We start from the raw sequence: 19080 nt of genomic DNA, 5'->3' as shown, positions 1-19080 counted from the left end.
GTGGGGAAAATGCATTGAACAAGAAGTGCCAAATGATGAATTAACTGCAAGTGTGATAAGGAGGAAAGAAAATTGATAAAAGGGGAGCTCTAACCTTTACTGTGGCAGAGGGCCAGGTAGGCCTCTTGGGTCAGAAAATTCTCTTCTTCTTTCCTGGAAGCCTGCAGGGGAGGGATGCTAGTATTTTTTAAGGAGATCCGCAACAGGCTGTCAGAGTTATTTTTATGTTAACTTTCTTATTAAAGACAAAAAGAACAAAACAATTTATGGGCTTTAAAAACCATATGACAGACCATTAGGAAAACTGAATTAATGAAGTAGATTAAATATGAACATATGATAAACCGTCTCAGTAGTTTTCTCTACAATAGTTTCCTTCTGCTATGGAAACACCTGTCTTCCCTCTATTCACGTGAAATTTCATGCAATCTCCTCTGGCTGTTCTAACCTCATAGGTTTGGGGATTGGTGAAGAGACACTCTGCGTACATCCATTAGAGGCCTTTTGCTTCCAGCTGTTCCCAAATCCTAGATTGTTCCTTCAAAACACAGGCTTTATACCCTAGAGGGCTTTCTTCCAACATACAACTATGCCAGTTTATCGTCCTAGATCTGTTTTAAAAATTTACATTTACTTAAGATGTTAAAATACTTAACCCAGGGGGATCAGTTGTTTCCCCATAAAATGTTGCAGCTCTGCATATTATATTTCCACCTAAAATATATATAGAAGGATTTGTAAAATATTTAGGCTAAGAGACATAGCACAAACCTAATTTATAACATGCCATAAATAATAATAAGGCAGTTTTCTAATTAGATTCTGTTTCCCCAAATAAAGACATACCATAGTAGATTATTTCTGTAGTCCTATTTTTTAAAAAAAAAATCAATTCATCAGCACATCTGAAATCCATATACCAAACTGGCAGAAAATCAAGATACTAATTTTATATGGGAGAGGAAAACCCCTAGAGATTTCCATTTAAATATCTACATCCTGGAACCATTTCAGGTTCTGATTTAAAATCAGGGGTTCGATATTTTATGGCAGATTATAGGCAGAATCCAGAGAATTAGATGAGACATTTTCTGACTTGTATTATCTACTTGATGAACCAAAGTCTTGCTTTCAGATTCATTTTCAGTATGATTTCCCTGTTGGATATGTCCTGGATGCCATGGTGAGAAGCTGGCAGGAAAACCCTGGGGAAGAGGTCAGAAACGATGCTATCAAAAAGAGAAATGTCATGGGACAAAGACTAAAAATTGGAAACGATGAGAGAAGGAGGGAGGGAGGGAGAGAAAGAGAGAAAAAAGAGAGTGCCATATATCTATATCTATATCATCTATATCTATTTCTATCACTATCTCTATCTCTATGGAGAGAGAATTTGCACGCAAGGCAGAACAACATAAGAAATAATACATGGAGTACTGCTACTAACATGATCATTTTGGTTCCTCTTATTTAAACCCTCTTTAAGCTTTCACTTGTAATTAATAAGAACTGCTATTTAAAAAATTTCAGAAGGACTTCTGTTTAGTGTTGAAACATAAAAGAAAAATATTGCCCTTTCATCATCTCTAAGAGAAAAAAAAACCCCACACGATTTATGTATATACTTTGGAATCAAAGTCCCTTTTAAGTCTCTTGGAGCTGATCATAAATAGAAGCCAAGTCTGATCTCCTCAAATAATAAAATAGTGGGAAAAAAGATAATGCACCCTACCATTTAAGCATTTGGACCACATCGTTAAGAGTGGTTCAACTGAGTGCCATTAAATTAGTCTTAAGAATGCAATGCATTGGAATTTGTGTAGTAGGGACTGTTTTTCTGTATAGAAGCAACTGCTGATTACTGAATAGTAATGGAGGAACTCTATGGTTGCTTTCCCAAGAGTGGTGCTGGCATCCACTGAGCTGACCACTAACCCTCCTCTAACCTAGTTTCCCTTGGGACTGATGCTGTGGGTTATGGTTTTTCCTCTAAAAGGAAATTGACAACCTTACTTTTGAAGTGGAGAAAACATGAATTATATATATCAGTGCTAGTACTCAGTTAAACAGGTTAGAGAGTAGAGTTTTGATGGAAGTGAAAACTTATCCTGGGAAGAAGAAATTAGCAATAAATCTGGTGATGAAGGTGGCTGAATTCTTCCCTAGATAGCCCCGTTTAGATGCACAACCTGAAGCATGTAGCCAACATGTGGTGGAGAGCCTGCTTAAACTTAATACGTTTTCCCACATTTGGGAGGTGGGGGTGGGGGGAGTTCAAATAGAGATAAACAGCAGTCTAAGACCGCGGAAGCATCCTTAGAGACAATCATTTTTAGACAGAAAATAGAAAGGCTTATGTATACAGCTGGTATTTACATGAATTCCTCCCACTGAAGCCTGGGACTTTGGAAGACAGACCAAGAGATAGGAAGGAAACAGCTGTCTGTGCAGATGTTGTCAACAAATAGGATTTGGGATTCTGATCTATTATGCAAAAGCCCATAACCAACGACTTTTACCTGAGGATCTGGGGAAGAAGGGCATTTAACTGACCTCTGAGTACTGGTGTGTTCAGGGCTTATTCCTGGGCTTCCTTCTTTCCCTGTTTTTTCTCCCTGGGTGAACTCACCCAGTCCTAAGCATGTAAATGCAATCTATGCTGATTTAATGTTTGTGAAGTGATGAGAGTCATGCCTAGCTCATAGTAAACACCATGGAAGTGTCAGCTATCTTTATTTATTATAGCTAATTGCCTACTATTTCCCCTTGTGTGTTTGATAGGTATTCCCAAATTAAGTCCAAAATGGAATTGCAGGTTTTATCGTTCCCACAAACCAATCTCCCCTGTGTTGTTTTTCCATCTCTGTAATAGCAGCTTGACCCAGTGACTCAGGCCAAATGCTTAGGAATCATTGTTGATTCCTTTTTTTCTCTTACTCTTCACATCCAATTCATCAGCAAGTCATCCCAGTTAAACCTCTGAGATGGAAAACAAATCCATCCACCCCTCTCCATCTTTACTGCCACTATTCTCAAACAAGGCTCCCCCCCCGCCCATCTCTTGCCTGGAAGGCTGTAGAAACGTTTTACCTTTTTTTTTTTTTTTTTTTTTGCTTCTACTCTTCCATTAAGATCCTTTCTCCATACACTAACCAGAAAGATGTCTTTAAAAGGTGAATCAGGGTCAGGCTCATGACTTACCAGTGCATTCAGCATATAATTCAGTCTTCTTTGGTTTTACTCCATTTGGGCTGCTGTAACAAAACTACTATAGACTGGGTGGCTTGAACAATAAGCAACAAACAGTCCATGATCAAGGTACCGGCAGATTTGGGTTCTGGTGACAGCCCATTTCCTGGTTCATAGACAGTTGTCTTCTTAATGTGTCTTCTTATGGCAGAGGGGACGAGAAAGATCTCTAGGGTCTCTTTATAAGGGCACTAATGCCATTCATGAGTGCTGTGATCTAATCACCCCAAAGGCCCCATTTCCTAATCCGATCACGCTGGGAATTAAAATTTCAACATATGTATTCTGGGGTAGGGACACAAACATTCAGTCTAAGTCACCTTCCCATGAAGTACAAAGCCTAAGCCTTTCCCCACTTGACCCCCCTCCATCATCCTTTCTCTTGCTCACGACACTCCATTTAAACTGGACCTTTTGTTCTTTCCATTTGTTTCCTGCGTTATTTCTCCCCACATCTTTCACCCCTGTCCCCCACCAACAATACATTTGTTTCTCAAAATTCAGGCTACAGCCAATGTGTTTAAGGCTTTCCTGACCACTCAGCTCATGTCTACCTACTGTTAGTGCAAGCTCCTGGAGTGCCGGGGCTTTTTCTGTCCTGTTTATGGCATCTCAGATGCTTAGGACAATTCTGTAGCAAGGAAGAGGTTCAATGAATAAGGATAAATACAAAATTATCCAGAAAACTGATCAGCTAGAGGGGATAAAAACTTGAAGCTTGTTTAGGGAGAGCAGCAGCATGTATGATGTGTAAGAATAACAAAAGTACCAAAGGAGGGACCCTGTGATTTACTTAGAAAGAATAGGGGCTGGAATCTCCATCTAAAGTCAAACTCTTCATGTGCCCACTAGATCCCTCTCCTTATTTTTACTCCCGGACAATATTCCAGAAATTTCTCTTTGTCTCTATAAAATCATACATTTTTTTTTTTTTTTGGCGTTCTACTGGATCATTTCCATCATCATGCAAAGATGTGATTTTTCCTTTTTTTTTAATAAAAGACAAAGAAACAGACTAAAAACCCAACTTGACTCCTTTTCTCCCTCTATTTCTCTGCTCACTGTTAGCACAGACATTACACAAAGGGATGCATATTCTTGACGCTCCAATCCCTTGCTTGGAACTCCCTCCAATCAGGCATTCACAGCCAGCCTACTACCAAGATGTGTGTGGCCACAGGTGACTTCCATGTAGCTAGTCTTTAGTCCTTGCCTGACGATTCATGTCCTCACTCTGTCCTCCTTGATTTTTCACTTGACTTCCATGGTAATCACCTAATTCTCTTAGCTACTTTTTCTCCTCTCTGATGGCTTCCTCTCAGTCCTCTTTCCTGGTGTTTCCTCATCTCCCACAACTGTAAGTATGCAAATGTCCCAGGACTCCAAGCTTAAGCACCTTCCTTTTCTATCTTTACTCACTTGTTTGGTGATTTCATAGAGCTTCACACTTTCAACTTCCATCTATATGCTTATGACTCCCAGATTTCTTTTTTTTTCATTAAAATTTTTTTAAGGTTTATTTATTTTTGATAGAGACAGAGGGAGACACAGAATCTGAAGCAGGCTCCAGGCTCTGAGCTGTCAGCACAGAGCCCAACATGGAGCTTGAACTCATGGACTGCGAGATCATGACCTGAGCTGAGGTCAGACGCTTAACTGACTGAGCCTCCCAGGTGCCCTTTGACTCCCAGATATCTATCTCCAGCCTGGACACTTCTCAAGTCTTGCCTATTCATCATCTCCACTTAGATATATAATAAACCTCACAAAATTAAAATGCCTGAAACAAAACCCCTGATTTTTCTCCCCCTCAAATCTCCTCCTCCACTGTTGTCTCCAGTTTAGAAAAAATGGTGACTCTTTATGATTCTCCAGAGGGGGAGACAAAAACTTAGAACCTTGGATCCATACTGATCAACTCCTTCCTTTAATACCCACATCCGTACTGTAGACTCTACTTTTAAAAGGACCCTAGATTCTGACAGTGTCTCTCCATTACTATCCTGGTTGAAGCATCATCTTTTCTCTGAATTATTTCAATATCCTCCTAATTGTTTTTTCTGTTTCCTTCCTGTCCTATTGGAATCTATTTTTAGCATGGCAGTCTGAAAGATCCTTTTAAAACCTAAGTCATCTAAAGTCACAGCTCTCCTCAGAGCCCATATTTGCCTTCCTGCTCAGAGTAAAAGCTAACTCCCCAATAGACTGTAAGGTTCCTGGGATCTTCATACAGTGCCTACAATGGCACCCGGCACATAATAGGTACTTAATAAATATTTGATAATTCAATAAATTAAAAAAATAGGCTCCTCAGAAAGGGAGGCAGAGTAATACTATATGGCAATAATATCTTAAATTCGCTCAGAAACTCTTAGTGAGGGTAAAGTACATGTCGAATTTCTTGGCAACTGATTCTTCTCTCCTGTGTGGTCTTTTGCCCATCACCTTTCTGTCTTGTTTCCTACTTCTCTCCCATTCATTCATTCTACTCCAGCAACACTGTCCTTCTTGCTGTTTCTCAAATATGTTGGGCATGTTCCTGTTTTGGAGATTTAGTACTTGTTGCTTCCTTTACTTGGAACTCTCTACCCCAAATATCTGCATGACTTACTCCATCACCTCTAAAGATCCTTTGCTCAAATGAATCTTTTCTGGCAACTTCTTTTAAAAAAAAATTTAATCTCACACTCATGACAGCCTCCTCTTCCCTAAAATATTTATTTCCATACAACTGGTCATTATCTGACACTCTGTAATTTTATACTTTTATTTGATTAAATGTAAAATCCTTGAGGGAGTTTTGTCTGTTTGGTTCTCTGCTGAATCTTCAACACTTCCATTAATGCCAGACACAGAGGACGTTCTCAGTAGATATGTGTTGAATGGATGAATGAGGTAATGAATAAATGAACTCTGATATGAAGGAACTGAAACCTCACTTGGGCAAAGAATTTGAAATACAGATAACTCAAGTACTGCAAATAACATTTTTTTCACATGAACCCAGATTAATTATTTCTCATGACTGTGGAGAACTTGCAAGTCAGGTCACTGAACTGAGATTGATTACTGTTGAGAAATAAAGAAGAAAAAAATGTGCCAGAAAACTTTGGATGTTAAAAAAAATCTTATTTTCAAAACAGTAGACTCAGTAGACCTAAGACTGGTACACTTGCTCTTGAACAAGATTTTGGAATTGATCATTATATTATGTGCCTACCCACTACAGGAAGTTTGCCACCAAGGCCAAATAGGAGGATACCAAGAACAAGAAGTCATGTTGGCTAAATTAATTTCTTATTTGCCTTGTTGAAAACTAGAATGCCAGAGAAGGCATGTGAGAGGCAGAGTGTATTTGCACTTTAACAAGTGACTAATGAAAAATCTCTCAGCATGTGTGTGTGTGTGTGTGTGTGTGTGTATAAAATGGGGGAAAATGAGAAAGACCTGACATAATTAGATAGATTAATAATTTGTTTGACAATCAAAGCGATTGCTATCAGCCAGGATAGAAATTATATTCAAAAAGTTTTAATCAGTTCTCCGTATTTTGCTAAGCATTCTCCACACTCTCCTTCTCTCCTTGAAGCAGAGATCAGCGGTACCCTGTGGTTCTCTCCCTAGTCCTAATCAACATATTTATTCATCAGTGCTTTTAGCAGTTTTAAATGTTTAGATCTGACTCACTTGGAAGTAATGGTGAATATACTGTATGACAGAATCTGTATCCAATTCTATCTAGACTGGCTTGGAGGACAAGTTGCCCCTGAGTATGCAGGGTCCTGCCAAGCTTCAACAAGTTGCCTGCACCCATGATATATGGAGCAGACGTAACTTAGTAGCAGCCCATGTGGAAGGCATGAGAGGTTTGATTAGCTAGGGTGGAAGTGAAGTTGCTCCAAAATTAGGACCCATGAGGGTCATCCAGGCTGCTGGCCAGCTTGCTTCACAGGCCATGGCTCTGCCATCCTGGAGGATTCTTGTCTTACCTGTATAGGCAAAATGCCTCTGTTTTATGTCAATGTCCTAACCTATGGGAAAAATGTCCTGGGAAAGTGATTTCCTTTCTTAAAGTTATTTTTTTAATTTACATGTAGTAAAAATCTTTTTGGGGGGTGTGTTGTCCTGTAAGTTTTAACATATATAGAGAGATTTTTTGTGAACACCCCTCTTGGTTCTCTGAGTGCTGAGATCATGGGCTTCTCTTGGTGTTTCCTGTTTATGGTTCCAGTTTTGGGCTTCTCCAGAGCCCATTCCATCACATATCAGAGGTACAAACAAAGAAAAAACAGCATTGCTGGGTTGCTTTGGAGCCCTGAACTTCCTACCTAGTCCTCTTTTTCTTACTCACTTTTCAGAGTCCTCTAACAGTTGCTTTATGTATTCTTCCCAAGCTTTTTAGTCTTAGTAAGCAGAGAGATAGTAGGGAGTATGTTTGCTCCCTCTAAACCAGAATTGAACTTTGCAGTTTCCTCTTAAAATGCATGGAATGATGGGACACTCTTTACTTCCACTCACACTCTATTGATAGCAACTTAATCTTAGGGCCATGCCCACCTAGCTGCAAGACAGGCTGGAAAATACATCCTCCAGCTTAAGTTAAGGGGAAAAGCCAAAAATTTTTTACCAAGAAAGAAAGAAGAAGAGATTTTAGGAAACACTGGCAGTCTGCCACAGGGATGACAGTGAAGAATATAGTCAACGTGGCTTGAAAGAATAAGATGGCTAAGAAGATCTCATGCTGCATATCTGTGCATTTGAAATATCAGGTTAAACTCTTATTGCCTCAGTTTCATCTTGGACTCTAAAACAATACAAATTTAAGACCAAAGTGAGGGCTAGACAAGTCGATGTATGCAGAATTACAAAGGAAATAGCTGCAAACTGGATCAGATTGTGGAGAGGGATAAATGTGGGCAGGAAAGTTTTTGGCAAAAGCTATAACCTTTACCTCTAGCCTGCTGAGGGAAGCTTCCCTGAAGCCATTCAGAGAGCTTCAATGTAAACTCAGAACTGTTAGTTGTGTGTGGGGGGTGAGAATGTTGGTGCCTGACTCATACCTGAGGGTATAAGTGGCTGCCTAAGGCTTGCTGATACGTCCAAAGTTTGCTGAGATGAGGAATGGACCACAGGTGGGCCATACAGAAGAGAGAATTGATGTGAGGCTATCTTGAATCCTGTTTAATCTGTCTACCTGGAAGAGAGGAAGGACTTCAGCATCAAGAACATGGAAGATAATGCTGGGTTCTAGGAAATGGTTCAAACAATGATCATTGAGACAACAAGCTGAATGGGATGGAGTTATCACCTGAAGTACACAAAACACCCACATAAAAACAAGAGAAAGCTTTAAACACCTGCCAGACCCAGAGACAGCAAGCCAGGTTTATGATTCAAGACCTTTCCTTCATCTTACTGTAGCTTTGTAAAGGGCAGGAATTAGCTAGCAGGTGTGCAGATAAGAAGCCACCCACCACCCACCACCATCCACAAGCATATGAAATCCTTATTCTTTTCCTGTTGCATGCAGGCTTCCAGCCTGAAGCTGACCCAAGCTGAGGAAGTAGAAAAGATATAATCATCAAACTGATGATTTTAATTAAGTGGATATTTTATTTACTGAATTGAGTCTACATTTATAACTTAAAGTGTTCTTAGAAATGTCTGTTACTTATGGGGTGCTTGGGTGACTCAGTTGGTTGAGTGGCTGACTCTTGACTTTGGCTCAGGTCATGATCCCAGGGTTGTAGGATCAAGCCTCATGTCAAGCTCCTCACCTGCTTAGGATTCTCTCCCTCTGTCCCTCTCCTCTGCTCTCATGTTCTCTCTCTCTCTCTCTCTCTCTCTCTCTCTCAAAAGAGAAATAAATAAAAAGAAATGTCTGTTACTTAAGAGTGAGGACAACTCGGGGCGCCTGGGTGGCTTGGTCGGTTGAGCATCCGACTTCGGCTCAGGTCATGATCTCACGGTCCATGAGTTCGAGCCCCGCGTCGGGCTCTGTGCTGACAGCTCAGAGCCTGGAGCCTGTTTCGGATTCTGTGTCTCCCTCTTTCTCTGCTCCTCCCCTGTTCATGCTCTGTCTCTCTCTGTCTCAAAAAAATAAATAAACGTTAAAAAAATTAAAAAAAAAAGAGTGAGGACATCTCACTCATTCTTTACCATCCCTGATTACATTTTAAAGGGAAGGTAGGAGACAAAATAATGTTGCATTTTGATAATGCTACAAATTGTATCTTGTCAATATAGCAACTACAAGTATGAAGTATTTCAGATGCAAGAGAGAAAAATCTGGTCTTATTTTCTCACAGAAGAATGTTGAGCATTTGTAGGCACTATATGTTAAGAGGAACACAGAAAGGAACCATTTGCATCAAGTGACCATGCTGGTAGAAGGATTCAGAAGGATCACATTTTTTCCCAAACTGAAGGGCTAGCATGAAGAAGCGAGATTAAACTTGCTCAGGAGTTTAGTGGGTCAACTTGCTGAAAGCTTTATAGAGTCATGTATTTAATATGAAGAAGACTTCTTTAGTGTTATGGGGCCCCACAGATAGAATGGGTTGCTTGAGAGATGGGAGCTTTGCATCACTGGAGATGCACAAGTTCCATTGGATGATGTTATATGGCAAGGTTGCTTGTAGAGGGAATTCAAACATTGGGAGGGTGGTTGGGGTTAATGATCTTTAAGGCCCTTTCTGACTTTGAGACTATGGGGTTCTATAATCTCTCTGTCCAGATGTGTTCATACTATTTAGAAACTGTAATATTACTGAGTCAAATCTAAAAGTGCATGTATTCTCTCATGTAACAAGCATCTACTCTATCTGATCATTTCTATTTGAATCTCATAGGAAACCAGCCAAGTGGAAAAAAAAACTCCAATAAGTTTTTAAAATCATGAATCCCATAACTGAAAAATCCCTCAAATAATGACAGTTTAGCTAAGTACAAATTATAATTAAATTTGTGATTTGTTTTATAGCTAAAAAAAGCATTCCAGCTTCCCCCGTCACCCATTCTCTTCCACTGTTGCTCTCTCTGTCAATCACCCTCTCTCGTTATCCATTAGCTCTTTACAACTCAATCCACTGAGAGAAAACTCTCTGTTCCAATGTATCCAGGCCATTGTCTTGGCTATATCTCTCTGGAATACAGTGAAGGAAGCACAGCTGCTCCGGTGTAAAGATGCAACATGGGGTTCCATGTGCTTGCCTGTTCTCTTCAAGAGTTATTTATGCCAATGACTCTTACATTTTTCTTCGATTCCACAATGGCAGGAAGCACATGGTGGGTGCTCAATAAATAGGGAAACAATGATCTCCTTTTCTTTTTATCTCTCTCATTGGGGAGCTACTGAGAGAAACCAGATTGATCTCACAAAGAAAGCCACACAGCTTTGAAGAGTGTTTGGCATTGCTTCCATTCTCCAATATTTACAGACCATGTGGAATATAAAGACAAAGCAAACAAGATCCCAGCTATCAATGTGCCAGTAATCTAGTTGGGAAGATAAAATATGGGAAAATAGACTTAATAAAAGAAAAGGTATGAGTGTGATAAATGATGTGGATAAAATATTGGGCTTACAGCTTTGGAAAGGACCTTGGAGATTAGTGAATTCATAGTCTTCTTTTTACAGTTGGGTAAACTGAAGCCTTCCCAAGTCTCTGCTGTCTTGACACTCCTGTGTCCACATTACTCAAAGCATTATCCCACATTCTCCCCCAACATGATGAGTCTTATAGCTTGCCTTTCCAGCAGCCATTGTCTTCTCTTTGCAGGCATGGTCTAGTTGTTTGAGTAGTAGTGTGCCCAGTCTAAGAGATGAATCAGGATTGGTTTCAGTCATGACTATCCTTCCTCTATGCCAATGATTGACATAGGGATGAAAGCGTGACAGTGGGATTTAAGGGAAATCAGATGAAGATTTCTGAAAAAGCTTCTCTTCTTCATTAAAAAGGTTCTTTTTCTTATTTCCACTTTGTTTCAAGTGTAGATGTTGATGTCTAAGGATATGACACTTGGAGTTGGGATAGACAAATTTGCACCATGAGGGAGACAATGCTACACGTGGTAGAATCAAAGGAACTCAGGATCAACCTCTGTCTAAACTTCTTGTTAGTTAACAATAAATGTCAATTTGGTTTAATTCTATGTATGTTTTGCTTTTACTCACAACCATAAACACTGCAAAACTTTATCTTCAGTAACTCTTCTGCTGCTGTCTTTCCTCCTCACTCACTTCATTAGAACCTCTGGAACCTGGATTCCATTGTCTCTCTGCTTAACCAGAGCCCTGGCTCTCCTCAGAGGGCACTGAGTCTGTTGCAACCCTTTAAGAGAACTATCGTTCTCCATTCTCCAAATATGACAGAGGTCAGAGGTATGGATGCTATTACCTTAGATGCCCATTGCCTTGGTAGACCATTAATTCTTTGCTGTTACTAGAAAAAAAAAACAAAAAACTCTTCTCTTTTGAGGAGGCAAGAGGAAACAGATTGTGATTATACCTGATTATGCCTGATAATAACTACCATCTGGCTAAGACATCCTCTACCCCTCCATGTTGTTGCCATGTACACTCCCCCCCACTTGATCCCCCAAGCCAGGAACTCATTCATGTTCCTTTTCTGAAGTCTCTGGCAACAGCTTCACAGGCTTCCTTTTTCTCCATATACTGTCATTATCATGGTGACATCAGTGACTCTATAGATGTCCTTTCCAATACTTGAGTTCCAGTAATAGGTGTTCAGCCTCTCACTGAAATAGTCCTTTCATTATGCATAACACTGATGCAGTGATTTCAAAATATGCCAGCCAATTCTTTGACACCCTTTCAATCAAGAGGGGTGTCTATGTTTTCTCTTTGATTTGAGCTGGCCTGAGTGACTACCTATTAACCAATAGAATGAAGTGGAAGGAACATGCTGTGACATAGGAGACTAGCTTAGAGAAGACCATGCAGCTTCTTCCAGATTCTCTTGAGATGTTCATTCTAGGAGACGCCAGTCTCCAGGTGAGAAGTTCCATACTCAGAGACAGTCATGCTGAAAAGGCCATGAGTAGGTGTTCCAGGCAATAGTCCCAGCGAAATTCGCAGCTGACAGAGTGTCACTGGGCAGCCTTGTTAGTAAGCCATCCTGGAACTCTAGATGCCCTTTCAGATGATTCTACCCGCCAGCCATAGAGTCATTCCTGCAGCTTTTGAGTCTTTCCAGCTGAGGCCTAAATATCCTGGAGTGGAGAAAAGCCGTGTCTTCTGTGTCCCGTCTGAATTTCTGACATAATTTTTTGAGCATATTAAAATGGTTGTTTCAAGCTGGTAGGTTTTGGAGTACAGGTTTCCCCTGCTACCTGAGCAGAGCATTCCTTTGAAAACTTTGGTAAGCCAAAATGGCACAAAGCCAAGCGTATGTACCCTCTGCCATTTCAAAAGTTTGTGTTTCGCCATTATGAAAGACCTACATTAGTACCTGGCTTTTGCTAACCGATAGAAATCTGAAGAGGATTTTCACTTTTACCAAAAAAAAAAAGCCTTCACCAAACTAATGTAGGTCTTTTTCAAGAGTAAAACAGCATAACGCAAACTTTGGGAAAGTGAGGGATACCTGCACTTTGTTTTGCCGCTATAGTAAACAGAACTCCTGCCATTGGCTTTCAGGGGAGTACAGTTCATTCAATGCTCATCAAATTCTCAAGAGAGGACCTTCCAAAGCAGAGAGGCAGGATAGGACAGTGATTATACCTGATTATACCTAATAATGTCTATTTTGAACATTATGATTGTGCTAGGCACGGTGCTTTGGCTAAGAATATGGATTTTGAGGTGAAACAAATAAGGATTCCCATCCCTGCTTTGCTACTTAACAATTGTGTGATTTGGGGGCAAGAAAAGCCACTCTACATTTTTGAGCCTCAGTTTCCTCATCTGTAAAATGGGGAAAATAACATCCATCTCATAGAATGGTTTTGAAGAGTAAATATGATAATATATATAAAGCCATTGATACTCAGCAAATGGTAGCTAGTTTTGATAATAACACAGAATAATATGATTTGTGTAAGAAATGAAGTCATAATGGAAGCAGAAGGTAAGACTACAGGGTCTTTTTTTCAAAACTATACCATAGTTTATTATTTTTTACTAGAGGACTCCTTTTTGTTGGTATATTTATTCTTACCTAGCTCTTATTTACTAGTTATTAAATCATATTTAAATGTTTAAAATATTACATTTGGTTTCATGCTAGTCATCTCAATCTGATATGAGACATAAGAAAAAATTTACAATCCAATATTTCACAGACCAGAACAATGATACTGAGCAAAAAAGTTTGGAATTTAGGGGAACTATGTTGTTCTTTTTATTATTTTGAATAAACAGGTTTTAAGAAAATCGATGTAAACTTATCATTTTGTGTGAGGGAGTGAATTTCGTTTCTAAAAATAATATTTGAGCTCAACATACTATTTATCAATTTAATTTAAAAATATTTACTTAAGTATTTCAAGAATAAAGCAAAGTGAAGAAAAAATAACATATTTTGCACAGAGGACCTCCCTCCCATCCAGATGCTAATATTTAAATGCCTTTGTGTTTTAGAAGATGAAGTTGGTAGGTTGGTGGAGAATGAATCAAAAGGTGGAACTTCTGAGCAGGGAGGTTGGTCAGGGTTATTTCAACTTCAGTATTACCGGTAGGCCATGTGGTTATAATTCAACGATGGGTAGGAGGCTGGATGGGAAGGTGTGGGCATGAGAGGCCCCATAAAGGAAGACGTGAGAGGCCTTGGTTTTCAGGAGACCTGTAGTCAAATTTCTCTCCCCAGCCCCCAATACCATAGCACAAATCTGTGTTTCCTTTTTCTTAGGGAGAAAAAATAAAATTAACAAAGTACAACCACTAAACAGGTTACACTAAGCTATGTGAGCAATTTTGTCAGAAATATCAATTCTACATATTGCAGCAAAAGAAACATGGAATGTTTGCCAAGTTCTTGTGAGAAATCTCTGTCTAAAAATTGTGCTAGCTTGCTAAATATAGAGTTGTTACAAAGAACAGAGCCAATTGGCCTGTTAAACCCACCTCAAATGAGATGATGGGGTTATGCTGGATTTTACCACACCAATCACTTCTACCCCAAGGGACGTGGAAATGAGGTCAGGGCACTTTTGTGCCTGAAGCCAGATAGTTTCCCAGTTTCTGTAGATGTTCCTCCCCTCAAAAAGTGACAGGAAGTATCCGTATGTCCTCATACACCTGATTTCGAAACGAAGAAATCTCTTATGCAGATGGCTGAAGCAAAGCTGTGTATTAATTTTTTTTAAAGTAAAAAATCCAAAAAGGACAGTAGAAAAATTCTTTGAATGCTCTCATAGTGTCCTGAAACTTCTGTTCTGTTGCTCTTTAAAGAACAGTTAAGTCTGGCTCCAAGGAAGGAATCACCCTTAATATTGCAAAGCACCTAAAAATATTAGTAACCGACTGAATGTAAACGAGTCAAATAGCTCAGGATATGAAAGCTGTAACAGGAAGAGGAATTGGGTTGTGAGAAAGAGGCATGGAAGTAGCTTTGGATGTCATGAAGGAAAGCATGCAAATTGCTGTTTGGGAAGGTAATTTGTGTCCTTATGAAAGCACACTGAGAAGGTGCTGGAATATCAATGTAGTCGGCTGGATTGTGTCCCCCCAAAAGTCATGCCTAAGCTCTAACCCCTGGTATCCATGAGTATGACCTCATTTATAAATAGAGTCTTTGCACATATAATTAAACATCTTGAGCTGATATTATTGTGGATTTAGGATGGATTCATTCTAAATCCAACACCGGTTCCCTTAGAAGAGAAAGGGGGGGAAGTTGAAACAGAAACATAGAGAAGGCGGTGATGTAAAGCAGAAACAGAGATTGGAGGGACGCAGCCAGAAGCCAAGGAACATTCAGGACTACTGCCAGCCACCAGAAGCTAGGAGACAGGCCTGGAACAGATTTTCTCTCAGAGCCTCCAGAAGGAACCAATCCTGACAACTTGATTTCGGACTTCTGGCCTCTGTAACAGTAGGAGAAGACATTTTTATTGTTTTATGCTGCCCAGTTTGTGGTCATTTGTTACAGCAGTCTTAGGAAACAAATAAAACCACCCACAGAAGCACCCATGTGAAGAGGAGACCCAGGATTAGAAAAGGGGATGTTGATAGGTGGAGAAGTGTGCTATTCCAAGTTGAATTTATTAAAAATTAAATGAAATAAAAAATTTAGCTCCTCAGTTGCACTTGTCACAATTCAATTGCTACACGGGGCTCCCAGTTACTCAAAGGGACAGCACAGATACAGCACATTTCCATCATTGCAGAGAGTTCTATTGGACAGTGTTGCTGTAAGAGCCACAGATCAAAGTTTCATTTCTATGGGCAAATGACGTGCATGGGGACTGTTGGCTTCAAATCTGTCTTTTCACTCACACCTGCACCAGAAGATAGCAGTTATCACTGGTAGTGTCACTTTTGATTATGAAGGAACTACAGCAGAAAGGTGTAAATATAGTACAACCACCTGTCTCGGGTTTCCTCCCACATACCATCTTCCCAAACAACAAACATAATAAATGATAGTATTGATAGATAATTCTCTTCCAAGACGACATCCCAAATCACTATTGCAGAAACTATCAAACATGTTCTTATCTGTGAATGCTATGTGAGTCGTACCCAGGAGGCCATATTTACTCCATTCCCTTCCGTGTATATTTCTATTTCCTCTTAAAATTTTAAGGAGGATTTCCCCCCCTTATAGCAATTTACCCTCTGGTGGGCTCTGTAGTTATTGAGAACAGCAGGAGCTCTATGGTGGGCTTAGAAACCTAGGGAAAGATTCTGAACAGGGGGATGATGTGATATACACTTATTTTCCCCAGAAGATGAATCTGGCAATGCTGTTAGGATGATTGGAAGGGGTAAAGCCTGTTGGCTGTGTAGTTGTGATGAAAATGGGAAAGAAATTATGCTCTGAATTGCAAAAGCTGCCGTCACCAAGATCCACCTGTTCAGAGCTATCTTTAGCTGCATTCAGGAACAATTTACCCACATAACCTTCCTTTCCCTTACTTTTCTTGTCTCCAGGTACAGGCATGAAGGAATTTGCAACATTAAAATGGGAAACGGCATTACAGGAGTGTGTGTGTGTGTGCATGTGTGTGTGCGTGTGTGTGTGTAAGAGAGAGAGAGAGAGACAGAAACAGAGAGAGCGATGGGATATACATGTGTGCATGTACATGTGTGCTGGTGCATTGTTCGTCACAGGTAGTACCAACAGTATGGCATTTAATAGTTTCTTACAACCTGACCCTAAACACATTATCTTTTTCACCCTAAAACCTTCCCTCCTTCAGCTCTTAGAACCACATGTACGGTTCCCTAAATATTCCAGGCACTGCTGTGTCTCCATCTTTTGTCCTTATCTTTCCTTTGCCTGGAATGCTGTTCCATGTCTTCTCCTTGTGGTAAATTCAGACTCATTTTCAAGGCCAGTACGTAGGTCACTGCCTGTAGAAAGCTTTCTTTCATTATTCTATTCTCCCTTTGGAAGATATTCTGCTTCTTGTGGCTTTCCCTCTTGACAGTCAAACATGTTCATTTACCATGCAGGATTTGAATTCATTGCGTTCTTATTATTTCTTTTACATTTTATTTGCAGAACTCGTCCCAGCATCATCCTCAGTGGACACTCAAGGGAAGTATGCTGAATGGACATCTGAGCTAGGTGAGGTTGACTTGGAAGTGGAATGGGAAGTAGGTGCCAGACGTGAATCTCTCAGCCATTTTTTCCCCCTTATTTGACAAATACTGTTAGGACCTGTTTTCATTCAATAAAATTCATTGGCCTATAGCTTAGCGGTAGCATGTCATTTTACATCCAGATAAATTATTCATTAGAAGTAACAGATCTCTTTACTCTCCTCACCCCTCAGCATGCATTTGCTACACATATCTATCTGCCCTCTCCCCATTGCAGTCTTCCCCACTTTATTAAATAGCACCCCTACCCCCCGCCCCCCACTCAATTGTATAAGCCAGAAAGATGGAAATCTTCCTTGATTGTGTTTCCTTCTCTTTGTCTCCTCCTCCCATATCCAATCTTTCAGCACAAACTCTTGATTCGATCTTCATGTCTCTCTCTCCTTCTTGCCATTTCCACAGCCACCACTGTGACCACCCACCAGTATCTCTTGCTTGGATTACAGCTGTAGCTTCTTAGTTGGACTTCCCATATCTGTTCTCCACAGAGTAGCCAGATAGACATAGCAACATAAATTGGAGAATTTTACCCCTTTGGTGAAGCATTTTAATGGCTTCCCACTGTCCTTTGAATGAAATTGAAATTCCTGAGCATGGCCTAAGAGGCCCTGAGAGGTCAAGCTCCCAACTGTCTCCCAGCTCCTGTCAGGCATCTGTCCCCATCACATGCCAGTCTCCTTCACACAGAGTTTCTTTCTTCACTTCAGAGCTCTGCAGACTTCTCTGATTGGAACCATGTTTTTGCTACTCTTGGAGGATTGATTCCTTCCTGAATGTAGGGGTCAATTTTTATGTTACTTCCCCCAGAAAAGTTTTCCCTGACCCTCATTAAGTAAGATCCCCTCTTATTCTCTTTTCACAATGTAGGTTGTGTCCTATATAGTCCTCACAGAATTTTTCATGAGTTCAGTTATTGGTGTGTTTGTTCAACTATTGTCTACTCTCCCAGTGGGCTTTAAGCAACACAAGGGCAGAGATCATCACCAACATGGTGCCTGATAGAGACTATATGGTCCGTAAAATACATATTGAATGAGTGGATAAGTGGGTGAGTATTCAGACTCCTCTTACCATTCGTTGGCTGTCATAACCTTCCTCGTGCTTTAAGACTTACCTCAACAATGCCAGCTCTGCATAAAGTCTTCTTCAATTCCCCTACTCAAACCCTTACTTTGAGCTCCTATGCTATTTGTTTAAGGCTTTGATGTTGTGAAGCAATATATGAAGTAGTTGAGAGAACAGGTTTTAGAGTAAGTAAGAATCTAACATTTGTCACCTTTGTGATCTACTTGGGTGAGTAACTAAAACTCCCTGACTTTTAATTTCACTACACCAGAGAAACTATTTTCAACCTCATTTGTGTAAGGTGGTTGACACAGAGAAGGAGACTTAATGATGATTGATAGCCAGTAATATATTGGTTCATAATCTTCTATATATTTTTACATAAGTGTTTTGAAAGTAAGAAATAGTGATCCCTAAATGACATGACTGAAGACATTTGGTGGCTCTGGACCAGGTCAAAAGCAGCTATTGATATCGGAGACCATTCCAGGTTCTGGAGTCATAAAAACCTGGTTTTAATCCCTAGATCTACCACTTATTGGCTGTGACCTCGTATATATTTCTTATCCTTTTGAAGTTTCAGTTTCCTGATATGATTGAAATGATACTTTCTCAACAGGGGTGTTGTTCATACTATCTCAACAGGAGTATATTAAATACAACTTATGCAAAGAGGGAACAATGTATAATCAGAGCTATATAAAATACCTTTAATACTGATCTATTTCATTCAACCAGGATAGAAACTTGGTCAAACTCAACATGATCAAATCTGACGTGACTAACAATGCCAGTAGATCTCCTGTCAATTTCTTAAAGCAGCCAAACATACCAGAGTCTGAAAAATACTTTTCTCAAATTGATGAATACAATGCAAAGGTCTGGGCATTTCTCCAATGCCTGCCCATTCATCCTAGGTAGTGGCTTCCAACCACTCTTGCAACAGCTATGGATTCAAGGTGAACTCTGACTGG

The 19080-nt window shown here is 40.0% G+C and overlaps 1 long non-coding RNA gene across 6 annotated transcripts in view; it reads left to right on the top strand.

Annotated features, from left to right (window-relative positions):
• LOC125919446 (uncharacterized) overlaps positions 1-19080 on the top strand; it is a 101199-nt gene that overhangs the window by 28411 nt on the left and 53708 nt on the right. For all 6 annotated transcript variants that reach the window (XR_007456787.1, XR_007456785.1, XR_007456788.1 and 3 more), the window contains one exon: positions 16941-17006. This is a non-coding gene — a long non-coding RNA (uncharacterized LOC125919446). The remainder of the gene's footprint in view (positions 1-16940; positions 17007-19080) is intronic.

The sequence above is a fragment of the Panthera uncia genome, chromosome B4 (assembly GCF_023721935.1).
Source record: "Panthera uncia isolate 11264 chromosome B4, Puncia_PCG_1.0, whole genome shotgun sequence".
Lineage (NCBI taxonomy): Eukaryota > Metazoa > Chordata > Mammalia > Carnivora > Felidae > Panthera > Panthera uncia.
The sequence above is the reverse complement of the archived record's forward strand: the minus strand, read 5'-3'. Positions and strand labels throughout refer to the sequence as shown.